Source organism: Ailuropoda melanoleuca, chromosome 2, assembly GCF_002007445.2.
Source record: "Ailuropoda melanoleuca isolate Jingjing chromosome 2, ASM200744v2, whole genome shotgun sequence".
NCBI classification, from domain to species: domain Eukaryota; kingdom Metazoa; phylum Chordata; class Mammalia; order Carnivora; family Ursidae; genus Ailuropoda; species Ailuropoda melanoleuca.
The window spans coordinates 34,786,625-34,813,356 of record NC_048219.1 but is presented as its reverse complement, the minus strand read 5'-3'; the positions used below and the strand labels follow the sequence as shown (position 1 = coordinate 34,813,356).

At 42.6% G+C, this 26,732-nt stretch overlaps 1 long non-coding RNA gene across 1 annotated transcript in view; it reads left to right on the top strand.

Annotated features, from left to right (window-relative positions):
- LOC109488452 overlaps positions 1-26,732 on the top strand; it is a 218,068-nt gene that overhangs the window by 145,403 nt on the left and 45,933 nt on the right. Inside the window, exons 14-17 of the long non-coding RNA XR_004623238.1 lie at positions 16,871-16,969; positions 17,432-17,517; positions 17,826-18,990; positions 26,578-26,695. This is a non-coding gene — a long non-coding RNA (uncharacterized LOC109488452). The remainder of the gene's footprint in view (positions 1-16,870; positions 16,970-17,431; positions 17,518-17,825; positions 18,991-26,577; positions 26,696-26,732) is intronic.

Here is a 26,732-nt window from a genome sequence, read left to right as displayed (position 1 = left end):
ATGATACAATAAGTGCCTCTATTCAGCATGTATTTTTGTTGCTGACATTGATCATGACTTTGGTAGACGTTAAGAAGAAAAGGTTAACAGCTTTTGGAAACTGTATTTTAAGAGAGTTAATGCGCAATAGTATGAGAATTATAACTAAAGGTCATATGTCTAGGAATTATTTATCTTGTAGGCAAAATTAGGAATGGCTACCTATATACTATCATTGTTAAGAGCCTGTAGAGTTAGAAAAATTGGATTTGAGTCTTGCTGCCACCATTTAATGGTGTGACCTTGGAAATTTTATTTAATTTTTATAGTCTTCATCTGTGTAATGGGAATAATCATAGTGTTATACGTATGGTAATTACAAGGATTTGAATCACAGTGTAATTCCTGGTGCTGTTTATTATTATTATTATCATTATTGTTACTATGATTGAGACTTTAATGTTTTTCATGTGCTCTCATAGGTCTTGTAGAAGATGCTGTCATTCTTCATTTTTTTTTATACTCAATCAATGTAGAATGGGTGGAAATTTCATGAGTTATTCCACAGTGTTAGAAGGAAATGTTTTTTCCCTTATGCCTTGCTCTATGAAAGTTCTTAGTCTCTTTTTCTTATGGAATTGCTCTGTTCCTGGAGAGATGTCAAGACTTTATGAAAAAAATTAGGTAAAAATAACTGGCGATGCTGTTCTTTCTTGCTCTTGGGAAGAAGCAGAACCATTTTCCTACGGTTAATTTCCCCTCCACTTAGCCGCACGGTGAGTGTCACCTGAGCACATCTGTCCTGGCTAACTATACTGTGACTGAGCATAAGTTACCAGGTTGTCTGTTTTTTTTTTTTTTAAGATTTTATTTATTTATTTGAGAGCGAGAGACAGACATAGCGACAGAGAGCACAAGTGGGAAGGAGAGGGAGAAGCAGGCTCCCCGCTGAGCAGGGAGCCCAACGCGGGGTTCGATCCCAGGACCCCAAGATCATGACCTGAGCCGAAGGCAGACGCTTAACCGACTGAGCCATGTAGGGGCCGCTGAATTACCAGGTTTTTGTTTCAGTGCTAGGAAAGCCATTTGGATTCACCTTCTAGCTTACAGGGTCCAATGTATCAGCACAGGCACTAAAGTTGAACTTTGACCTTCACCTGCCATTCTTTTGCTTATTCTTCAATGTGTTCAGGACTCAGGAGGAGAAGAGGGGTGCAATTCTGGGTTCCCTCAGAGACCCCCCCAAACACTTTTCAGTTAATTCAGCAATAATTTATTAAACAAGTCTAGTGAGACCTCATTGCAAGGTGCTGGTAAGTCTAGGCTGAAAAGGGCTTACAATGATGAGGCAAAGGCAGGACTTACCCCTGGAAAGTCCATGGCCCTAGATGACAGTGTGGGTGGTGCAGTCAAGACAGGGAAGGACAAAAAGAAGAGTCAGTATGGGCTGGAGTTGGTGGAGAGGTGGGCCCTGAGGTGATGTCTGGAAGGATAGAGATAAAATTGGTTGGTTGAAGTATACTTGCCAGGCCTTCCAGGGAGCAAGGGAAAGAGTACTAGCATCAAGGAATGGCTGGGCTCTGGCATTTGAGAGAGTTTGATTATTGCCCAACCAGAATATGGACCTCGCATAGTAGTGGAGTCCTCAATTTGTAACTTACTCATTGAATGAACTTGGGCAAATGAATTCCCCTCTATGAACTATGGTTTCATCATCCTTAGAATAATTTTGTCTTAGCCTGGCAGTTGTGAGATATTAATGAGACAATGGATAGAAAGCATACAGCTCAATGCCTGGCTCATAGCAAAAGCTTAATACATTTTTTTGTGATGAGAAGAGTAACTGCAGTGCCTGTAAATGAAGCGGCTTGCCTGCAGTTAGTGAGTGTCATCTCTGCTTTCCCTAAAATCATGTCAGAATTCTTTGAGCTCTGAAAACAAAACACCCTAATTATTAAATGGATATACTCATTATTCAGTAGACCAGAGTTCAACCTTTAACTTGTAGTTGCAAAATTCCTTAAGCTCTAATCTTTCTTCAATTATTCATCTTCACTAAATTTTTAATAAAAGAAATGTAAATACAGAACAGGAATGACCAAATTACAGTTCTGATGTTTTGTACCAATTATTACATGTAGGTTTTAAATATTAACAACAAATATTACTAAGGGGGATTTTACGAAATCAAGTCTTGCTAGAAGTTTCATCTGCCTCAATTTCTTATTATGGGTTTTCAGTCCAAGTCCTATTTCCTATCAGCAGCTCAATTGTTTATTGTTTTTGTGTTTTGGAATACTTTAAACATGAACATTGGGTGAAAATAGCCATGTCCTTAGATAACATTTAGTTCACAAATAATAGAATAACAAATATTCCAAGGAAATGAGGAACAGTTCTTGACATGCAATCAGAACCAGATTGCAACTTGAAGAATACCACCCTGCCATTTCCCATAGGCCGCCCCAGTGACAGTGACTGACGGTCCAGGTCACCACTTAGTGACCATTGCCATCGATATACAGATGACTTCCAAATCTAGATTTTCAGCCTAGAACTTTCTTCTCTGATCTACACATACTTGCTTAGCTCCTTACTGGGCTTTTCCACCGGGATGTCTCAATTGCCTTGGTGAACATGCTCCCAAAGAAACATGATTCTTCCTCCCAACATCTGCTCTTCCCCATATCAGGAAGCAAATGACATGACCGTCCATCCAGTAGCCAACAAAGTCAGAGTCAGTCACTCTTGGGAGTCACTCCTGGCAACATAGTATTGGTGGTATTAACATTAGTGATTAAGAACATAGACTCAAGAGGAAGACCACCCATTCACTAGCTGTGGGACCTTAAGTAAGTGACTTAACCTTTCTGGGTCATATTTATGACATTTAAAATTTAGGGATGATAGTAGTTCTGATTTCATAGGCTTGGTGCAGTGATTGAGTTAATATTTCTAAGTGTTTAGACCTGTGCTTGGCACATAGTAAATGCTATGTAAACGTTTCTTAAATAAATAAATCACACATAACATTCTTTAAAAGGCTATTAAATTTACACATTCCTCTCTGTCTCCGTGGAGGCTCCCTTAGTTCAGACTCTAACTCCTCCAGAATAATTTAGTGATCTTTATTTTCTCAGTGAGCTCTTGCCTCTAGTCTTGTGCCCCTTCAGTCTACACTCTCTATGGCAACCAGAATGATCTACTGAATGCAGAGCAGACTGTGTTTCTCCCTTGTCTACAACTTTGAGTGACTTCTCCATGTCATACCCAGCATAGTTGGTCTCCTGCCTGCATCTCCAACAGCCACCTTCCCTCTTCATCACTGCATGTTCTAAACATGACAAACGAATTCTGTTTCCCTATATCTGTCCCCATTTGCTCTGATTCCTGTTGGTAGAAAGCCCCTCTCTACCTTATTTGCCTTCAGATCCAGCTTAAGCATCCCTGTCATTCTGTCTCTAGACTCCCTGATTCTTCCACCAGGAAGAATTCCTTCCCTTGTGTTTCCTCTGTATAGGTGGTCATCCTTGCATATTGTTCCATTATGCATTTATTTGTTTGAATATCTCCCTCTCCAACCAAAATGTGAGCCCCTAAGGGCAAGGAGTGTTTCTCTCTCTGTTTCAGATGTAATTTTAATTAACTTTTTTTTTGTTTTATTCCAATAACTTCTACAGTGTCCGATATAGGGTAGATGTTCAATCCACGCGCATTGAGTGGATAAAAAATAAATGGAATGGCATCTTATTGATCACATAACACAACTCTTAATTTTGTGAATGAGAAAACAGATCTCAGAGAAGTTAACTTGTTCTAGGTTACTCAGCTGGGCAGCGTTAGAATCTGGACTAAAAGCATTTTCTAGCATTTCTCATTACAACCTATCCTCAATTATTAAAGCCCTTTTGGGTCAATTACACAATTTAAAATTCTCAGCTGGGGAAGCTAAGTGCTCCCTAACCCCATTCTCCTAATATATTCCCATTAGAAATACCTTTCTTGATACCCTGGATTCAGATCCTGTGGTTAAGAATGTTAGCTGAATCTCCAACTCACTTAGGGCTCTTAAGGCAGGAGTATGATTTGCCTACACTCTAGGCACTAGAAATGACCTTTACTCTTCAGCATTTTAATTGGGTTTGGGTTGGTGCAACAGACCACTTTTTGAATTTTAAATGTGGAAACTCTTTTAAGAAGAATTATTTCATCCTTGAGAAACGGTGTGTGTTGGGGGGGGAGGAAGGGGGTCATAGGTTACTTGAAAGAGTGGTTCAGAGGTGAGAACTTGGGGATGCCCTGAGTTTTGCATTCCCGTTGAAAAGTCATCAGAAAAGAGTAAGGTCAACTCTGAATTCTGCCAAGTTTTGCCTTCTGTGCTGCAGAATGAAATGAGGTAATGTACTTTATGAACTGTGAAGAGCTACAGAAGTGTGAGGCATTTTTAGAATCATTGATTTATGGAAAAGGGAGGCCTTTAGAAATGATGTAGCCCTCCCACTTCCTCATTTCACAGAGAGGGGAAGTGACTCTCGCAAGGTCATAGCTAGAAGGTAGCCAAGCTAGGCCTTGCTCAGCTCATAGCTTGCCTCTCTTCACAGCTATTCTACAGTCTCACCAAATAATGTGGCCCTGAAAGGGCTGGACTCTCCCCTCTTCTGTGCTTTTGCAAATGCCGTTCCCCATGCCAGGATACCTTGTCATTCATGATGCCTGGGATATTTCCTCATCCTCAGTTGACAACCCTCTAGGCTCTCAGCTCTGTACTCTCAAGGTCTGGTCACAGTATAAAATATGAGGAAGACATAGCTCTTCCCTTAAAGATATTTACCACGAGCTATTTTCATTTCAAAGGGATCCCCTTGAGTACATGTCCCCACTCATAGTTGTAATCCCAACTGGAGACCTTTTAGGTGGTGGGAGATGGGATTGGGGCACAGAGAGGGTCCTCACACAATCCTCTTGTCCTTTCCAGATTACATCTCCTAGGCCATATCCTACTCTACCAATATTTAGAGTCAGGGAGTTTAATCTTGGGGATCCAGAACAGCCTGCAATATTTGTTAGAAGAATGTTTGCTTCTTCTCGGAGATTAAGTTTCAGAGAGGCAGATTTTAAATTAGTTCAAGGAAGACCTTTCCTATCAGTTAGGGCTAAACGACCATGGATGGGCATTCATCCCTGAGGAAGTGGGGATCTCCTTGTTCCAGGGAATGTTCAAACACTGCACCCAGCAGGAAACAGGGCTGAACCACATGCCTCCAAGCTTCCATCTGGCTTTGAGGTCCTTGATTCAATGAAAGAGTTTCTGCCCCAATGCTACTATTGCAGTTTTAGGTCTTGATCCCACAAAGTGAAGGAGAGAGTTTTTCCTGTGGACCTCTATAGGTGTGTTAGTTTAATCAAGGTTTGAATGACCAAGTGAAGGTTTCTTGAAATGTTAAAAAAAAAAATCATAATTGTGGTGTGAGTGTATGTGTTTGTGAGTATGGAGAGGCAGCAAGCATAGATACATCATTTAGTTTTTCTTTTCTCCTTCATCTCTTCCGCCCACTGGTAATGCTGTAGAATGCTTCAATTCACATATACTGAGCACATATTCTGTATCCCAATTTCTAAATTAGATGTTGGGGTACAGATTAAAAGATGAATAAGATTTGGACACTTTTCCATTTGCTCAGTTTAGTAGAAAGAGAGAGACACCTCTCTCACTTAGCCTTCAGCTGGTTCAGTATCTTAATCTGCCCCTAACAAAATATATGCATTTTCTCCCCATCTTTAATGAATTCCCATGTTCGCATATTTATTTGGAGTCCTTTTGCAGAACGTAGTCCCAGAAAGAAATAAATGGCATACTCAAACTGGGTGATTAGGGTAGAATTGAATATAGGATTCATTTACAAAGGTATGGGTAGGTTGTATGGAAACCACAAGGAAAATAGTGTCCAGGGCTATTATCAGCTGGATATTTTTACCCTTGTGTGTGAAGGATAAAAGGAGAGAGCAGTTAACAGAATCAAATGGTATGGAGAAGGCCACTTGGCAGGAGTCGTGACCTTCTTCCAAGTACACAGCCACCTGAGATGGCTGGAGAGGAGGGAGCTTGAGATGACTTTTCCTTCTCTCAGGTCTGTCTCCTAGATGCCCTTTTGTTTGACTCAACTGGAAGTCAGGGAGGAAGCTCTTTGATAGAGTCTGAACAGTTCAGGCTCCCAAGACACACAGCTGGTGATGAGGAATCAGGAGTGGATCTGGGGGAACCAGTTGGAGATAGATAGTTCATCATACTGGATAAAGTAAGTCTTCAGTCCTATAAAGACATGCTCAGGGGATCCTCACTTTATATGCACGAATACCAACAGGCATCCTCCCAGCCCTCCAAGTTGGAGAACTCACTGGTGTCAATACTGTATGAAACATCATCTACTCTATTTTCTTATTTCAACTTCGCAGTCAGAGACAGAACAAAAACGAGAATAAAATATCTCTGGCTCCAAAATATCAGTAGCATGCTGGAATTTCTGAGCAGTGTGAACATGTTTGCATTGGGCTGTTCACCGGGCGGTAGCCTCCAGAGACGACCTCTCCTTTGCCTGGACATCCTTCCAAACTCCATCTACCTGACCAGCCATGATTCTTCACGCCTGGCTCAGGTTGGTTTTCTCTTCTAGGAAGCCGTTATAGAACCTCCCGTCTAGTGGTATGTCCCTCTCTTATGCTCCCTGGCCTCACTTCTCATGTGGCACCAGCCATATTGAATTTAATCATCTTGAATATTTTCCCTGTGAGACTTAGAAATTTGAGATCAGCGATCATTTGTTTTTCATTTATATGTCTGTAAAAACAGTGTCTGCCATGCACTAGAACTCAGTAAATATTTCTTAAATGAATGATTGAAAAATAAGGATTCTATAACTAAAAAAGATCAGGTGGAGGGATGCTAGGAAGATAAAGTACAGAATATCCTTTATTTTCCAATGTTTCAGGAATATTCAAATTCAGGAGACCTAGTAGGTTCTGTAACCAGATAGACCAAAATGATGTCATGAAAATCCCACTGTTATCACCCATGAGAACACCATCCTATTGCAGTTAATGGAAATAAATGTACCATTTAGTACTTTAAATCACGAAGCAACATAACTGCCTTCTATTTGCAGTGACCTTCCTGTACCCTCATTATTTCTCACTGCGGATGTCTGTGCCTGATCTTGTTGATTCAGCATAAGGGGGTGCATCCAAAAGGCATAAGTGAGGTGCAGAGAGGTGGCAGAGCTGGGGAAGGAGGAATCTGGAGTCATCTGAGGAGTGGAGAAGGACCACCCATGACTCCTCTACCCTCACCTACATGTCTGCCCTTTGCACAGTCATTGCATTGCAATGCTTTACGCATCTCCCCACCAGACCGTGAGCATCCCGAGGGCTAGTATGACATTCAGCTCATGTCTGGGTCCTCATTTCCTGGTGTAAAATGTTGGGCAGAGGACGTTCCCAGTGTGTATGCTATGTGAATGATGGAAGAAAGACACAGACAGACTAGATTCTTTCTAGCCTCTATTCCTGATTCAGAAGAATGACTTGAAGCGTGAGAGAGGGAGTTAGGACCTGGCGAAGAAGATGGTGATTGAATTTTGGGGGTAAAACTCCCAGACAATTTTTCGTTTTTTTCCGTGGTGCTATCCCTTTCTCTCTGACAGCTTTCTTGCTCCCCCTGTGTTCACATCCATCACTATAAAACCAGGCACCGTAAGCACTATATTTGTTTGGTTCAATGTGATATCCTCACTGTTTTGCAGAGAACTTGGCACATCATTGTAGCTCGGTATTTTTAAAATAAAGTTAAAATATCTTTCTGGGCTTTTATTCCTCCTCTCACATTTGGTCCCTCCTACCTCCGCTGCCAAGGCTCCATACAAACCTTGAGCTGCCTCGCCCCGTGGATGTTCCAAAGTGAAATAGGAAGGGGGCTAGCTCTCATGTTGTTACATTTTCCATTTTATAGACGAGCAAACTGAGACCTAAAAGGGAAAAAGACTTGTCTAAAGTCATATAAGTTAGTATCGGACTTGGCATTAGAAAATGAATCTTCTGGGGCGCCTGGGTGGCACAGCGGTTAGGCGTCTGCCTTCGGCTCAGGGCGTGATCCCGGCGTTAAGGGATCGAGCCCCACGTCGGGCTCCTCTGCTGTGAGCCTGCTTCTTCCTCTCCCACTCCCCCTGCTTGTTGTTCCCTCTCTCGCTGGCTGTCTCTATCTCTGTCAAATAAATAAATAAAATCTTTGAAAAAAAAAAAAAAGAAAAGAAAATGAATCTTCTGTTTCCTTTGCTTGCCATCAGATTATGACCCCAAAGGTCAGCTTTTTGGTTTAGTGGCTTCCAACTGTTTGTGGTTTTTTTTGTTTTTTGTTTTTTGTTTTTGTTTTTTTTTTTTGAGAGAGGGAGAGAGATAGTGAGAGAGAGATAGCGAGGGTGAGCACAAGCAAGGGGAAGAGGGAGAAGCAGGGAGCCTGACATGGCTCAATCCCAGGACCCTGGGATCATGACTTGAGCCGAAAGCAGACGCCCAACGACTGAGCTACCCAGGCGCCCCTGTTTTTGTTTTTTAATTAGCAAACTCTGTTCACATTCAGAAGCTCAACGTGTAAGACAGGTGAAGTCGGTGCTGCTCTGGTTCAAGTAGCATTGGTGACACTATCACCAAACTCAAACACAAATGGCTCCTGGGGAGTCAAAGGAGCGCCGTTTGAAAACTGTTGATGTAGTAAGTCTTTGTGCAGAGCCTTCTGATGAGGGTGAAGGGAAGGATCAATTGAAATGGAGCTCTTATCCATACCTGAGTGTGAGACTGCATGGTGGTGGTGCTTCTGAACTAGTTGTGCCTCGTAGAGGGCAATCACAAGGATGGGCAGCATGCTCATTTGAAGGCAGAGGTTCCGGGTTCAAGGCTCAGAGCTGCCAATTACTAAGGGGAAGGTTATTTTTTTTTTAATAAAACCTCTAATTCAGTCTTGATTTCTTCAAGATATAAATGGAGCTTCATAATATCAGTGGTGAACAAGCTATTTATCTTCTAATGCTAAGTCAGGAAATAAAAAATGTAAGTGCCACTTATAAAAAGTTCAAAGTGAAAATAACTTTATTGAATTCCATGGAAAAATTATATTCTCATAATCTATATTATCTTCTTTATTTTCAATGAGAAACATGGAAGATTTCTAAGCCACTAAAATTAAATCTCAGCATACTTGAGAAATGGCAATAGAGAGACAAGTTTGTAGTATTACATTCTGAAATTGTAGAATAATTTAGCATTCACATTGTTCACATGTGTTATCTCTATTCATTAATGAAAAATCCTGCAATTTAGTTATAATTGATGGGGAGACTTGGAGAGGTAAAGTGATTTTCTCCAAGTCATCCAGCAAGTTTGCCACAGAGCTGGGACTCAAAGTAGTTAAATCCATGTAAGGCAATGTTTAGTAACTATATTAACAAAGGCAGGCCTAATAGCTATCATAAGTGAACCTCTAAATCCTAATGGTTAATACTTTAAAAGGTTTTTTTTTCTTGCTAATCTGAGAGCCCGATGTGTGTGCTTATAGTTCGTGGGTCTTTTCTAAGCCTTGAGTCAGGGAGTCCCATTCTTGCATCTGTGGTCCTACGGTCTTAAATGCATGGCTCCCAGGTTACCTGGGGGTCATCTCCATTCCATTCAGTTGGAAAGGGGGAAGCACAGAGAAGATTGCATGAGGAACATTTTTATGGAGCAGGGCTGGAAATGACCTACATCCTCTTCCATGGTTTTAGACAATCACATGACCATTCTTGACCCCAACTGGGCTGGGAAATGTACTCTCACTGGGTGCCTGGTAAGAAAGGAAAGGGGTATGACAATCTGCCACATTAGTATTGTGGGCACCTTGAGGACTAGAGCTGCGTCTTTTTCACATCTCCATACGGCACATTGCTTTTGCATGTGAGTATGTGTTGAGAATCTTCCCACCATCAGAACCTTCCTCTGTTGTTGTTGAAGGGTCTTCTTTCTATTGGTGAGATGTAGTGTGAGATCTTAATTTCTCTCTCTGCTTCTGGCAGAAGCCATTGAAATGGATAAAGCGGGGGGTTGCCGTATGGTTGAACATAAACTTGCTTCTGTAGACACAATGATTAGTACAAGAGTAAGTACTACCCCAAGCTGAACCAAATAGAGTCCTTCACAGAAACCATCTCTGGGATTTTTCAAGCTGTAAGCTTATTTCTTAATGAAGTAGAATGGAGATAGAATCTGTGCAGTATGAGGCTCAGGAGTGGTTGGTGGCCATGTTTTTCACTTCGCAGAAGGCAGTTAGCAATGATAGACCAGGAAGCCGGCAGTGCAAAACCAGGGAGGTGCAAAAAGAGATGAGACAAGTCCTTATGGTTCACATTCCTGATTCCAGTTGCTCCAAAACCCAACTATAGCCATACATTCCTGCAGTTTGGTTCAGTGCTTCCACCTATGTAAGATAACCCAATATCCTTCTAATAAATTTTCTCTTTGCCTGAGCTCGTCTGAATTGGGTATACATCTAAAGCAATCACAACAGACCTGATCGTGTGGCTTAACGGTATAGGACGAGCCAGAACAGGACTCTGCTGCCCTCCAGAAGACCTTTCTCACTTGTAATGAGCTCATTCTCTTCCCTGCAGGCCCTTCCGTCCACAGTGGGGAAGGCCACAGTCCCTCCCATGAGACTCCTACAGGAGGATATTGTTCCTGTTTCTGGGCGGTTGCATGATAGACTTTTTCTTTGTCTTTCATCTGTCTCCTGTAACCGAAATGCTTGATTGTATTTCCAAGTACATTGAAGGTCTTATCTAGAAGCTATGCAGGCCAGTGAAGACTCTGGTTTTAGGTTCATTCTTATCTCCACCAGATGATCTGTGACATCCCTTCCTACTCTGAGCCTTATACAAGTGTTACATGTGGGCTGAAAGTGTAAATACAATTATTTCTGAAGTGCCTCTCCTTTTACAAAGTGACTCCCAAACATTTCTCTTTTATGGCTATAAGGAGATGAATGACTCCATCACACACGAGCTTGGTCGTCTGGTGACCTGTAGGATTACTGTCTCCTCATTTGTAAAATTCATGATTAGTGAGCATTACGTTCTGTTAATGTATGCAAAACACCCAGCCAAGGACAGGAACTTGCTAAGGATTAGTTTCTCCCTCACACCTCCTCACATTACCTCTATACTCAGGGCTCTGAGCAGCAGAGGGAGCTTAAGGCAAGAGGAATACAGTGGTTTTGTCCAAATTCTCTCAGAAACCACCACCTCATCCCCCTAACCTGCTCCTCTTGGCCCTCCTCTCCTTCCTCCCTCCTTAACCCCTCTATGTCTCTTCTCCTTTTTAGTGCTGTGTCCTTGTTTTCTCCCACAAGCCCCTCTCCCTTCCCTGGTGCCTCTCCCCTCCTCCCGGCAGCCCCGGCTGCTGGCGTGGCTGGCTGTTCAGATGCTATTGATTTTCTTCTATAAAAGATTGCTCAATTCATTTTCTCCACCTCGGCCCAGCGCCAGACCTCAGGGTAGGCCCCATGATGACCGAGTTGATTATGTGCACTGCTTCCCTTGAAGGACTGCAACCGCATTCCCTCTCCATTCCCAGGCAGGATAAGACAGTGAAGGTGAACATGATTCATAAACTCTGCAGAGCTGAACAGCGAGCAGTGGACCCTGACATACTCATCTCCACATTCACAATGCCTAGCACAGGGCCTGGCACCAAGTCGGTGTTAATAATGTTTGTTGAAATTAAATGAATCTCTTTTCTTAGCTTCACAGCATTCTGGGCACGCAGGGAGGATCTCCGTTGCTTCTAAGTGCCTACAGCAGCGGTTTGCAGCCCTGGCTGCGCATTAGAATCACCTGGGGATATGGAAAAACAACCCGTGGCCTGGCCTTCCCCAAGACCAAGGAACTTGAAATCGCTAGCAGTGTGGCCTGAACATTGGCACTTTGTAAGAGCTGGAAGGGTGACTCTAATCTGTGCCCACTGTGGGCTTACAAGGGAAGACCAGGCTCCCAGGCTGGCACTCAGTGTCTCCATGTCCACCCTTCTGCCCTGTTCCCGGGCTCATCTCCTTCACTGTAATCCACGTACTCCATGTTCTAGCTACTTCGACCTTTTTTTTTTTTTTTTTTTTTTTTTTTTTAGGGGNAGTGATCCATCAGTTGCCTATAACACCCAGTGCTCATGACATCACGTGCCCTCCTTAATGCCCATCACCCAGTTACCCCATCCCCCCACCTACGTCCCTCCAGCAACCCTCAGTTTGTTTCCTAGAGTTTAGCATCTCTTATGGGTTACCTCCCTCTCAATTTTAATCTTATTTTTCCTTTCCTTCCCCTTACTTTGATCTTCTTGCTCTCCCCCTTGGGTATCACTGTGCATTTGTCCCTGCTATTTCACCTTCAAGGACTGCTGTTCCCTGGTTTCTCCCCCTGACTAGCTCCCGCTCATCCTTTAAGACCCAGAGTAAACGCCTCCTTCTCTGAGAAGATTTTTCCAAGACCCTGGTGCTCCAGATTTCCACCTCTGCCATATATTCTGTTTTCCAAATGCGTTTGCCTGATAACTTCCAATTTTTCTTCGGTCCTGGATTTAGTTTCTTCTACCCTGACTGGTCCCTCCTGCCTAGCCTAATAGTCCCGGTGGAAGTTTTACCTGGCCTTGTACTGTACCTTTGTCCTTGGCCTTCTTTGGCTCTAAGCTTTGAAGTCCACTTACTTAACCCATTCCTCTAACTGTTCTTAGCTTCCAGAACCCTTGCACAGGTACAGTGGCTGAGACTCTGCATACCTGAAAGAGGCATACAGATTGCACTGGGTAACAATGGCTCGAATTTATTGAGTGTTTACCATGTGCCATATTAAAGAGCTTCCCTGTATTATCTCACCTAACCCTGTACTATTTGAGTCACTGGGACTTAAAGTCCTTAAGTGAATTGTCCAATGGTAAACAGGCAGCAAGAAGGAAGGCTGGAATTTCCCTGTGACTAGCAGTCTCCAAGTCCACGTTTCATGCCTATGTGATACTTGAATCCTTCTTCTCTATACATTTGGTTTTCGTTCTGTTGTTACATTCTTGTGCCGGATCACAATTTGTGGTTGGTGTGTCTTGTCTACCCCCGATTCTGTGACCTTCTCAAGGTCAGGGATTGAGACTTGATTGGTCTAGTCTATATTCCTAGCCTTTAGCAAATTACCTGGCATAGAACAGAGGCAAAATAAATGCTTGTGGCATAAATAAATATATGGTCACTATAGCCTTAAGGGAGACTGGTAGGGAAAAGGAGACAGAACAGTCTAGATCACAGTCAACCCAAAAAGCCCACTCTCCTAGGGCTCTGATTGGTGAGATCTCTGCTGGGCAGAGAAGGCAGATGGGTGGGGGAGTATGGGCAGCCGGCCTGAGGGCGCCTTTCCCTGGTTCCCTTGAAAGCCGGCGTCTGTCCTGTCCTGTCACCCAGCAGCAACAGAACATTTGTTCCCCGAAGGACCGGCGCTGTGCCAGCAGCAGGTGGCGGCCTGTCCACTGGGAGGGAGGCAGCAGGCGGGAGCACTGATGTGTGCCTGAGACAAGATGCTGCAAGTCTGCTCTCCGCACGGCAGTGACAGCAGCTGGGACAAGGTTGCAAGTCACCATTCTGTAACCATTAAAAACCAGTTGCTGTCCCTTTCATAATAATAAATTAAAATATCACTCCGAATTGTGCTGGTTTCAGAGAGCAAGAAGAAAAAAAACCCACAAGAAACTACAACAACAACAAAGAAACCACCAAACAGTGTTGGACCATATGTTATCCGTTGGATTGTCTATAAAATTGATCGTTTTCTTGGTAATTACAGAAAAGCTTTATGGCTGCTTTTCAAGATGCAATTTTTCATGTCCTTACAGGAAAAAAAAAAACCAAAAACCAACCCTACCATCAACCGACAACATACACGTTTGGAAACAAGAAGATGAGAAGGAGAGTAAAAGCAATGTATTTCTGTCTGCTTATTTGGTTGCTTGAAGAACTTCAGTGTTCCTACTAAACCAAGCCATCAGTATCTCTTTTCACAACCGTCTGAAAATATGCACATTTGATATTGGCAAGACCTGTGTGGAAGCCTGTAAAGTTGACCTCAGTGACCTCATGTGCTTCGGCCTTCTGCAGGCCACTTTTTAATTTAATGACCAGATAAAGTGTCTGGGAGCCCTTCGCCTGTCTACAGTGGGCAGCCCAGTGCCCTCCTAAAGATTTAAGTGGATTCATGACGCAGGTCCTTCTGATCTCTTAGGGTCTTTGGCTGTGATTTTCGTTTCTCGATCAGCAGGCTCACGCATTGCCGCCTGTGGCTGCCCTCCCGCCTCTCCACACTCGGTCCCATTTATTGACAGTTTCTTCTTTATTCTCCAAAGCATCACTGACAGAAGGCAGCTATATGTAACAGATTTTTACTAAAAGTTGAGGGATGACTGCAGGATTATAGCACAGAACAGGAAACGACCTGAAATGGAAACTGGATTATTAGATGTCTTAAAAACTGCCAGTCTTCTTTCCCACAAGGGAAAGCTTCCCTTGCTTTCTCAGATCCTGCTTACAGACTTACAGACATGTTTCATTAGACCACAGCTCCAAAATTCCCATTAATTTATGTGCAGGGCAAGTCAGCATGCTCTCTCTCTCTCTTTCTTTTCTCTTTCTTTCCTTTTTTTTTTTTTTTTTTGTAAANAACCACAGTTTCTGAATTTTATTCCAAAAGAAATAAGAATCTAGATTTTATAATACTAAGAGAGGAATCTGATTGGATAATTTTGATATCAAATTCTTACTATTAAATATCACTACTACTATTACCTTTAAAACTACCATACTATAAACAGAAAAAGTTGGGCTGTTGTAAATATTATTTATTTGTTTTTAGAGAGAGAGGGAGAGAGAGAAAGAGAGAGTGCACGCTGGGGCGGGCGGGTTGTGGCGAGGGGCAGAGGGAGAGAGAGAATCTCAAGCAGGCTCCATGCCCAGTGCGGAGCCTGACGTGGGTCTCGATCTCACGACCCTGAGATCATGACCTGAGCTGAAATCAAGAGTTGGATGCTTAACCGACTGAGCCACATAGATGTTCCCAAAGTTGGGCCCCTCTGTGCCCTCTTAGTTTACAGGCTGGGAGGTCATGCTCTGAGCCCTGGGGTGGGTAGCAGGGTTGCACTGCGGCTGTCACAGAACGGTTACAAGCAATAATCCATGTGGAATGACCTCCTTAAAAGGGGGCTCTAAGTATGGCGGGTATTTAAATTTTCAGCCTGTTCTCTGGTGGGATGGTGCTGAGTTAAGGGAATGGTGCTGATATCCTGGCTGTGGGCTCCATAGTGTGCTTAATAAATGGAAGGATGAAAATGCCTCAGTGGCATAAAGGTCCTCTTCCACCCTTGAAATCGTAGTAAATATGTGAGCTTATCTATCTTGTTCCCGATGAATCAAAATGGGTTCTTCAAAGCAGAGGCAGTGGACTGCAGGTTTTTGCATGCGATTGACAGGACGCCTGGTATATAGTGGACACTTCACTTGCTTAATGAGTAAATGGAACTAATGGTGTATCATGACAAAGGCCTTTATGTACGTTATTCCTGCACCCTGGAGTGTTTTCCTTAAACACCATCCCTGTGTACACGTACACACACACACACACACACACTCTCTCTCTCTCTCTCTCTCGCTCTTTTAACTTGGTTAAATCCTACTTATTCCTGTATATCATCTCAGGATCCTATAAGCTGCGTCACAATACTTATAAAATTTGCCTCTTGTAGTCCATGTTCATATCACATTTGTCATTGTATTGTTTAAATATGTGTGTCCATGTATCTGTGATCACTGTGAAGCCCTTTATTCTTCTCTATATCGTCAGCTCGCTGTGGGGAGGCTGTGTCTGTGTTGTTCTAGTGCAGAGCCCGACACCCAGAACAGAGCAGGCGCTAATGACAGAGACAGAGTAGCTTTCACCAAGCCCATTTCCTCTTCCTCGTGGATCAGGCTACACTTCCTCCTGTCACTTGCTGCAGAGTCTAGCTGTGTCATGGAGTTCCAGCCAACGGAACATGAGCAGAAGTCAGATGTGCCATTCCCTGCCTTGCCTTTCGAAACCTCACATGTGGGATTGTCCATGCTCTTTCTTCCTACCACTGGCTTGTGGAAGACAAGCACCATGATTTGGAAGCCATGTACTGAAGATGACGGAGCCACAGGTGGAAGGAACCTGGCCCCTAGGTCATCACTTAGAATAAAAACTATCACCAATCAGGATTATCTGGACTCTACTTGAATGGGACATTTTTGTTATATTTGAGCCTTTATACATTTTGAAGTTTGTCACAGTGGCTAGCCTTACCTCAATTAACACAATACTCATTTCTTTGTGTGTGTGTGTGTGTGTGTGTGTGTGTGTGTGTGAAGTAGATATCTAGGATACAGATTGTGTTAGGAATGCTGAGCCCTTCCATGCTATGCCAGTCTTCAAGGTACCTAAAAGACCGAGGATTCCATGAGTAAGAATGAAGTGTTATTCCAGCAATCCAACATTTGATTCATTCTTGCAAAAATACTTCACACTAATGTTAAGAGGCCTGTTTCCCATTTGCACCCATGAAAATCCTTTCTTCCCTAAGACACCTGACTTCCCCAGTTGCCGTGTGCTGACTATGTGCCTCTCACATTCATATACTGAAACCTAACCCTCCAATATGATGGCATTAGCAGGTGGGTCCTTTGGGAAGCAGTAAGATCATTAGGGTGGAGCTCTCATAAATGGGATTCGTGCCCTTGTAAAGCAGACTGCAGAGAGCTTTTTGCCTCTTCCTCCAGATGACGACACAGCTAGAAGACAGCTATCTGTGAACCAAGAAGCAGGCCGTCACCAGACTCTGGATCTGCCAACACCTTGATCTTAAGCTTCCCAGAACTGTGAGAAATAAATTTCTGCTGTTCATAAGCCATTTCGTTTTTGGTATTTTGTTATAGGAGCCCAAACATACTAAAATACGGGCTTTCTATTCCAAAATGATCTTCCCTTCTTCCCCATGCCACTGAAAATTCCAGTGTTTTATCAGGCGTTAATGATCTTCTGAAACCAGCTTGTCTTACAGAGTAAACTACTGCTTTCTGTTTTAGTTTCACAGAGACTACGTATTTTTAGGGAGAATGGCAAAAGTCGGTCTCTGATGACATTTCCCTGAGAGTAGGTTAGGATGAAGCACAGATCACTGAGCAGTGACAGCCAGGGCCTATGCCCCTCAGCCCGAAGCATTTGAGTTCTTCACTCAGAATGGCCATGAAGAGTAATACAGGGAGTCCGAGATATTCATAGAAGCACCCAACTGCCTGGCCTGGCCCGGACTTCACCCTCTGATCTTCTTTTTATTGAAGGACTCTAATTCCTAACTGGAATAAGGGCCATGTTTTCCCATGACTGTGGGCTGCCTCCAGAATCGTGGACATCGGGAGACTGAGAGGTGAGAGCGGGAATCTAGACGTTAGCTGTAGCAGAAAGACTGTAGAAATACTTGGTAGTGGGCCATCTGATTTGGGGTTTTTCTCTTACGATAACGCCCTTTCCTCTTCTAACTAATTGATTTAAGAAACTTGCCAGGATCACAAAACTGATCATTGGCAGAGATGTTGCTTAAGTTTTAAAAGTTACCTGTGTTTATCAGGTGTGTGGCCAGACTCATTTTGTGCACTGCTCCGTATTTTCTTGGCCGTGGTCTTCTGTTTGAAGCTCTTGGTCTAGGAAGATCACCTGCTCATTGTATTCTTACAGGCTGAAGAGGGGAAGTTTTCATCTTGATATCTGTGGCCGCTTTATGGCAGGGTCAAGTTGTCATGGTACTCCACCTGTTTCCAGTCCTCATGTCTACGCGATGGCTCCTGTTCCAAGGCTTTCCTGCGGCTACGGAGGCAGGAAACACTACGGAGCCCTGAGGTTCAGTATAATTCATGCATGCTGGCTCACGGTGGTTGGGGGCTGCACGAACCCAGACAAGGAGAGCCACAGGCTTGCCACCTGCAGTGAGTCACCCCTCAGCTACTGCCAGCAGGCTGGCTTCAGGGATCGAGGGATCTGATGTTCCTGAGGTTGCCAAGGGCTGGGTAATACAGCTGGATGTGTGAGGGAGTTAATGCTACATTGGATTAGCTTTGGCGATGGGTAATTCTCTCGTTTTCTCCATATTCCTTTTCTATAGAGAATGATAGTTTCATGGGATCTCTCAGACGACATCCCCTGAGAGGGAGTTGTGACGAGTATGGTAATGCTCCTGGTCTCACTCCCCTTTCTCTGCCTCCTGTGTCCCTGGGATGTGCTCTCCAATGAAGTTTACCATGAAAGCTTTTGACTCAGGGTCATGCCTAAGACAGAAAGCCTCCTCTTGAGTCAGGGGTATGCTAGCCTATCTAAATTGGGATATTCGAGCTATCTGACAAAAATGAATACAGTTATGAAGCTAGGGGGTTGAAAGATTTTAATATTTGTCTATTTTTCTGTAAGTTCTGGGAATAATATAAGTTTTTTGTAGAAAATTAAAAAAAACCAAACTTGTTATCAATGCACTCATTTTCTGTCTTCCTCTCTGCCTTTCCTCACTTGCTCACCCATAAATCCAAATATTTGCTCTTTTTATTGATGAGGAAAAGCTCTGATATTCATTCCCAGAGAGGCGCTAGGGAGTCACCACATTACCTTTTCCAGGGAGAAGTTCAGTATCTCTAGAAATACCCCCAGAACTAGAACTGACAGGAACGTGAGGCACAAGAGGCCAGTAAGTACCAAAGACATCACACTGTCGACTCATTTGGCCTGTGCTCAGGTTGTATTCCAGGTACAAGTGTGTGTGACGTGTGTTTGTGCATTGCAGAGTGAGCAGTGAGGGGCAAACAGCAAGAGGAAAAGAGGTGTCATCCCACATCACTCTCTCCCTCATTTTCCAGTAAGTTCCCACTGAGGCAGAAACAGATCTGAAACATGGCGAGTTGCTAGCGTAACAGTCACATGGAGCCTCTTCTTTCAAAGTGTGCATGGCAGCCCTTTATCAGAGGAGTTGAGTCCAAATGCATTCACATTTTTACCTTTGTCAAGTGAAGCTTTTAATGACTGCAGGGGTCTTTGAGAGATATTGTTTGAAAGTAAATGTAGAGGTTTGGCGAAGCTGCCAGAACCCAGACCTTCACCTTTTAAATCGCATTAGTAATGGTGCTATGTGTGGTTGCTGGACAAAATGAACTTGAAATATCATCAGGAAGGGAAAATAAATCAAGATATGTTTCCTTCCGGTGGCTCACTCTGAAAGCTGGGATAAAAGGCCCAGGGATAAGAGGGGGTCAGATCTGGGTTGCATTTGTTATAGCAATGAATGAACAACAGCAAAAATCCGTTCCTGATCCACAGAGCTTGAAGAGAGGTCAGATCAGCTAAATAACAGGAGTTCTAGATAGAAAGAAGATTTCTCACAGCCCGGCCAACCTGGGCTCTAAAGCAATTGAAAGGGACTCCTGAGAGCTGGTGGGGGGACCCTAAGGAGGGGCTTGAGAAGAATGGGGAAGAGAGCCCTGTGTGTTGGCAACTGGGGTGAAAGGCTTAGCTTAAGGCTTCAAGCCTTTGCATCTTAAAATTTAACTTTTTTCCCATCTTGCTCTTGCATTTGGAGACCCACAGGTCTTTTACAGGAAAACCTCAAGATGGAACAGCTGTTTTTTAAATTTGGCTTTTTGGGTGGTAAGGAACCAAGCGCTGCCTACGTTACCTGAGGAAAAAGAAAGTGTTCTTCTGGGACACATCTGGATGGAAAGGGAGTTGTTAAGGAAGCAGGCAGCTCGAACGACTGCTTCCTTTCTCTGCCACGGCTTCATGGTTCTCCTCTGCCCTCTCAGAAGTCTAATGGCTCCCGTGAGCACACCCGCTGCATTCTTCTTTTGCTACCACCTGGATTTCTAGGCACCTTGTCTGTTCTTGAGCCCTGTGTCCTTGGCTTGCCCTCGCCTCATCCTAGCCGCACTAGTCCTGACTCTTATCGCTGAGCTGCACTTACCAACAGTAACTTCGCTCATCCCCTTAGCACTTCCTATTTCAGCTTTCCAAGAAAGGATGTCTGGTTGTTGACTTCTAGGTGCAATTAGCTGTAGTCAAGGAGCAGAACCATGTAGTTTACCGTAGAGTCACGTGGCATCAGAGGCTGAGCGGACGACAGTTTCACTTGGGAGGGGATCTGGATGAGACGGTACAATAAATGCCTGATCCCTCCAGCCCCACAGGCAAGCTAGAGTCTCAGGAATGTACCCTAGATGGTTTTGGGTGAGTGTGATCAGACCAGGTTCCCCTTTGGGTAATCCGTGTGATCTGGATATGGGCATGGCAGGAACAAGAAGTAGAAAGGGAGGAGCCAATATGTGTCAGTAACCAACTATGAGTCAGGCATTTACAAGGAAAAGCTCTGGAGAAACTATTTAGATTTCCTAAGATTCCATTTTCTTTACATTAAAATAATAACGTCCACCTCTCTCTGTGGCCATGAGATCAAACAGGAGGTTATGTGTGAAACATATGGGACATTCAAGTATTTGCTGGCGGAACAACATGGTGTGGATTGAGAACACACATGACCCAAGCAAAATTTAAAACCCAGGCTAGCTACTCCCTAGGACTCACTAGGGCAACCTTGAACAAGTTAGCCAACCTTTCTGAGACTTGGTTTTGTTATTTGGTGAGATTAATAGGAGGGAATGGCATAAAGCATATTCTCAATAAATATTTGGTGGTATTCTTATAACTATTAATGTTTATTTCATATTGAAATAATTATGTATAAGAGACTGTCAGGTAGGGAATGGGAGTAAGGAACTATTTGGGTCATGGGAAGGCAATGTATGTAGGCATGGAGGTGTGGTTGGAAAACAGAGAGGGGCCCAGCAGAGTCGAGTGAGATTATTGGGCAGATGGAAAGATTGGCAAAGACTACTTCATGAAGGACCAGGGCAGCAGCGTTGGCACGCACTGTCTTGGATTAGGGAGATGCAGAGCTGTGGTACAGTCAGCCCTGCAGAGGTCTGTCTTCAGGCTTGCCATCTTCAATCCATTCTCCCCTATGCTGCCAGAGTCCTCTTTCTGAATCTCAGATCTGAGCATATGGCTCTCCAAACAGAGCATGCCATATCTTCCAATCCCTGCAGGATAAACTTCAAACCCCTTAGCATGTCATTTAAGGCCCTGAGGATCCTTCCAGGATTCTGTCCCTGCTACCACAGCTGTGCCACAGAAAGCATTTCTCCCATTCCTGCTGCTTTGTTTCTCCAGCTGTACAGTCAAAGCCTTAGGAAGAGGCCAGGGATGGATGGATACCAGGTTATATATATGCCCACACCTCAGCTGCCAGGCAGCTGGGCAGGTGAAACCTCCATTGCCATCTTTCAGGCAAGCATGAAACGCAAACCACTTTTTCCATACCCCAAACGTAAATGGTGGCTGACCTTTCCAGGGACGTCTGAAGTAGAAAGTTTCGCTATACTATGTTGATTTTGTAGGTATTTGTACTACTTGTTTCCTATTTGCCTTTACAAATGAATAAAAACATATTATTTTACATCTAATTTACATAGAATATTATCAATAGAAATGGCCAAAATAACAGAAATTTGGTAATGGCTTAAACTTTACGTGATTAAATGTATTACAGGTGAAAAAAAAGTGGGTCAAGTTGAAAAATGCAAAGGTCAACTGGGGAAATGACAGTTTTTGGAGAAATAACCCAACAAAACCATCAAAGCCTGAAACTACGTATGGGAAAAAAATTGACAAAATATTGATGAGTGAATAAAATTACTTTGACAAAATTTATAAATGCAAAATTGAGGAAGAAAATTAGACTTTGTGTAAAAAATAGCCCCCAGAGAAAACTTACTATGGTAGAAGCTACCACCATTCAGTTTGGTGTGGATGGAAAACAAATCAATGGATGAAAGCTCTATTATAAAATGTATTTGGAAAACACCGGATATTCATGGAAATAATTTTAGTACGATAAAAATGAAGTTGGAAAATATTACTAAAAATTGGTCATAGAATTAAAATGACATTAATATAATATAATATAAACAAATACAAAAAAATATACAATTGAATTTTAGGGAAAATTCACCAATATTGATATAATTCTGAGGACTTGTTTGTATTTTTGAATATTGAATTTAAACAATTTGAGGGTTACTACATTTTGATTGAATTGAACAGTTGTCAGCCAAAAATAATACCATTCATTTATTGGCAATGGAACTATTAAACTATTTATTAGAAAAGCGAATTTTGGCTGAAGTATTTCTCTGAACTGAAGATAAAAGGCAGGGATTTATTCATTTCTTCTGAGTTGATAATTAGATTCTGAGAGCAAGCTGCTACGCAATGTGCTACTGATAGGAGAGGACACCCAACGGGGAGGACAGCAACTGTCACTCAGCACAACCCGGACGCTTATAGAAAAGCCTGTGTTCTTCAAAGGCACTGGGTGGTGAGCAACCCAATACAGCTTAGACTGAGCTTCTTGGGGTGTCCCAAAGGGTCTCTAACTCTCTTTCTTTTGTCATCCCCTTAAATAATTTCTCCTCTCTGTTGCTGGGAACATGAATATTACTGAAGGATCCTGGGGGTCTGCTCCCTACAGATAGCAAATGCAGTGCCATGCACACCATACAGGGCCTCACTGTTTTGCTGTAGGATGCATAGGACATCTCCTCAAGGTAGCCCCATGGACACTGCCTGCTGAGATCTGTGTCTGCATCCATTATCAACATCTTAAAGCATTTACTAGGATCTCTTTGTAAATGCTTCATTGTGACACTGGACACAATGAAGGGAACAGATGTGGTGGGCCAACCTCCAGGGGTTTGTAATCCAAGGCAGAAGGACAGACAGTGTGAGCACAGATGAGCGCTCAGGCATAACCTGCAAACCAGGACACAGGTATGACAGTTGGGATTGACACAGTGCTGGAACCCAGGCTGAGTTCCTCCTTCTACATAAGGAAGCTTCTTTTTACCATAGGTTTCCCTCTAGGGCTCCTTTAAACAGCTGGCTCTCTTTGTGCATTTCTAATAGGATCTGATTTACAAAAAATGTCTTGAAAACAACTTATGCAGCAGCATATTGACTGCCTATTGCTCATGACGGTGTATAAGAAGATGTGGTCAATACTGAACGGGGCAGTAAAGGAATGTGAACGTGTATTTACATGTTAAGCAGTCCTAGGCATTCCTTCCATTGTGCCTAAGCAGTTAAAATCCCTGAGTCTTCGCTGTGCCTAGCCAAACACCTGGCATGTGGGAGATGGCCAACTAATGTTTATAAAATGAATGAATGGATTAAAAACAAAATACCTACCCCTTTCATAGGTAAGATAGATAAAACTCATTTCTGTTTTCTACTTTTTCTTTGTTCTCTGCTCTCCTCTTTCCCTCCCTTTCCACCCCTTTCCCTTATTTTCTTCCTCCTCTTCTTCCTCCCTTTTCTCCTCTCCCTCCATCTTTTTTCCTTCTCTTCCTTTCCTTAACATGTATCATTTTACTTAAGTATGTAATTTATTTTGGTATATGGTATATAATGAGCCCTTACACATTTCCCCCCAGGGTTTTGATAAATTCCCTGTAAACATTTACTAGATAGTCCTTCCTTTGTAACGAATTTAAGCTCCTTAAAGGAAGGACTTAAAGGATAAGGATAAGGACCCTTGTTTTGCTAATCTTGATGTCTCTAGTACCTGCTGCAAGGCCTAGACCATCTTATCTTCTTATTGGATGTTTGACGTTTTTGTGTTGCCTCATAGCACCCATTAGGGGCTCAGTTGTGTCCCTCCAAAATTCGTGTATTGAGGTCCTAACCCCTCGTCCTTCAGTATGTGACTGTATTTGAAGATTAGGTCTTTAAAGAGGTAACTAAGTTAAAGTGATGTCTTTAGAGGGGGCCCTATTCCACTGGTCTCCTTATAAGAAGAGGCAGTATGGATGTAGATATGCACAAAGGGAGGATCATATGAAAACAAAGCAGGTGGTCACCTACAAGCCAAGGGGAGAGGCTTCAGAAGAAACCAACCCTGCCATTACTTTCATCTCAGACTTCTAGCCTCCAGAACTGTGAGAAAAAATTTCTGTTGTTTAAAGCCACTCACTCTATGGTATTTTGTTATGAGAGCCTCGGAAACTAATGGGGCACCTATAAAAGTAATATATTTATGTTAGGGTCTGTGAGTTACCTACTGTATCTGACCATGCATTCTGACTTTGCCGTTTGAATATGCGTATATTCTATCATTTCAGGTGTGCAACATATATATTGGAAAAAAAGAAAGGAAAAATAACAAAATGTTAATCATGGTTTATCTCTGGGTAGGGGATTTGGGGTTAATGTATTTGTTTCTTTGTACCTCTCAATATTTTAAAAAATGTCTATAATGAGCATGAGTTACTCTTCTAAATAAGGAAAGAAACTATTTAAGCATTATATGACGGTGTTAGTGTATTTATAAATCGGTGTCCTGGCTATGAGTCACAGGTGAGGTGTTTGTGTAGATGAGTTTTGCAGTCTCTGATGTTCCTTATCTATTTCTGAATTGCTGTAGCTTAGGTTTAGTCTGTAAAAATGCTTGTTTCTGAAAATAATGATTTGCTCGGATAACTCCCCACCACCCACTCTTTGTCTTTTTATTGTACAGTTGAAATGGAAAGGCTCTGCTCACCTGTACTGGCATAGTTCACACTTCTGTTCTTGCCACTGACAGCATTATTTGCAGCTGCTTTTTTTTTTTTTAGCCTTTTCTAATTTCCACACTACCACTTATTGTATTTCATTAAAACCGGTTTAGAAATGCAAGGCATATAATTAGATTGAGAAATATGCAATCGATTTAGCTTCCCATTATGATGTTATGACATGCACAAAAAGAAAAGTCATTGGGTACAATCGTTATGATTAAAACCACAAAAGAGATCTATTACATCAGACTTAGTTTTCAGTGCCTGGTGTGGTATAAAATATGAGAGAGGGGTTAATCCATTTTTATTAGAGCGGTATATGTCATGTATCCATAATGCCTGTAGGCTAATAATTTCAAATGAATCTTCAGTAGACAAGAGGCTTTTCAGGAAGTCCTATTAAATAAAAGTACATCAATACTTAAATATTCTGTTTTTAAGGTCGTTGTGGATGATAATCCTTTTCTAGCTCTGCACTGCGCAAAAGCACATTCCCCAAGTCTGTATAAGGCAGAGTTTTATTGCAGGGAGACTAGGAGAGCAAGCCGGGCTTTTAGGGACGTTGTTTCAGTCAGTTCTTACAAAGCCGTTAAGTTACCAGCCCAGGCTCATAGCTAGTAATTGATGGGATTTTAGTCTTCTTCACCTCAAAGTCCATGAGCTTTATGCGATCATATTCTTTTTTTTTTTTAATTTTATTTTATTATATTATGTTAATCACCATACAGTACATCCCCAGATTCTGATGTAAAGTTTGATGCTTCATCAGTTGCGTATAACACCCAGTGCACCATGCAATACGTGCCCTCCTTACTACCCATCACCAGTCTATCCCCTTCCCCCACCCCCTCCCCTCTGAAGTCTTCAGTTTGTTTCTCATAGTCCATAGTCTCTCATGTTTCATTCCCCCTTCTGATTACCCCCCTTTTCTTTATCCCTTTCTTCCCCTACCGATCATCCTAGTTCTTATGTTCCATAGATGAGAGAAATCATATGATAATTGTCTTTCTCTGCTTGACTTATTTCACTTAGCATTATCTCCTCCAGTGCCGTCCATGTTGCAGCAAATGTTGAGAATTCGTTCTTTCTGATAGCTGAGTAATATTCCATTGTATATATGGACCACAGCTTCTTAATCCAGTCATCTGTTGAAGGGCATCTCGGCTCCTTCCATGATTTGGCTATTGTGGACAATGCAGCTATGAACATTGGGGTGCATATGGCCCTTCTCTTTACTACGTCTGTATCTTTGGGGTAAACACCCAGTAGTGCAATGGCTGGGTCATAGGGTAGTTCAATTTTTAACTTTTTAAGGGACCTCCACACTGTTTTCCAGAGTGGCTGTACCAACTTGCATTCCCACCAACAATGTAGGAGGGATCCCCTTTCTCCACATCCTCTCCAACAATTGTTGTTTCTTGCCTTGTCTATCTTTGCCATTCTAACTGGCGTAAGGTGGTATCTCAGTGTGGTTTTGATCTTTTTACTATCTCTACAGTTTTGCTTTTTCCAGATAGTCATATTGTTGGGATCATGTAATATGTAGCCTTTTCAGATTGGCTTTTTTTCCTTAGTTCATTTAAGGTTCCTCCATGTCTTTTCCCTGTTTGATAGCTTATTCCTTTTTAGTGCTAAATAACATTCCTTATACTAGAGTTAAGTGCTTAACAAACCACTATGTTGCTGTATTAGAGTATTCTGAATTTTACTTATTTTACCTTTACCAGTGTGTTTTATATTTTCGTATGTTTTCATGTTGCTAATTAGCATTCTTTCGTTTTCAGCTCGAAGAACCTCTTTCAGCATTTCTCCTAAGGCAGGTCTAGTGTGGATGAATTCCCTCAGCTTTTGTTTGTCAGAGAAAGTCTTTCTCGCTCCGGTTCTGAAGGACAGCTTTGCTAGGTAAAGTATTCTTGGTTGGTAGGGTTGTTTTTTGTTT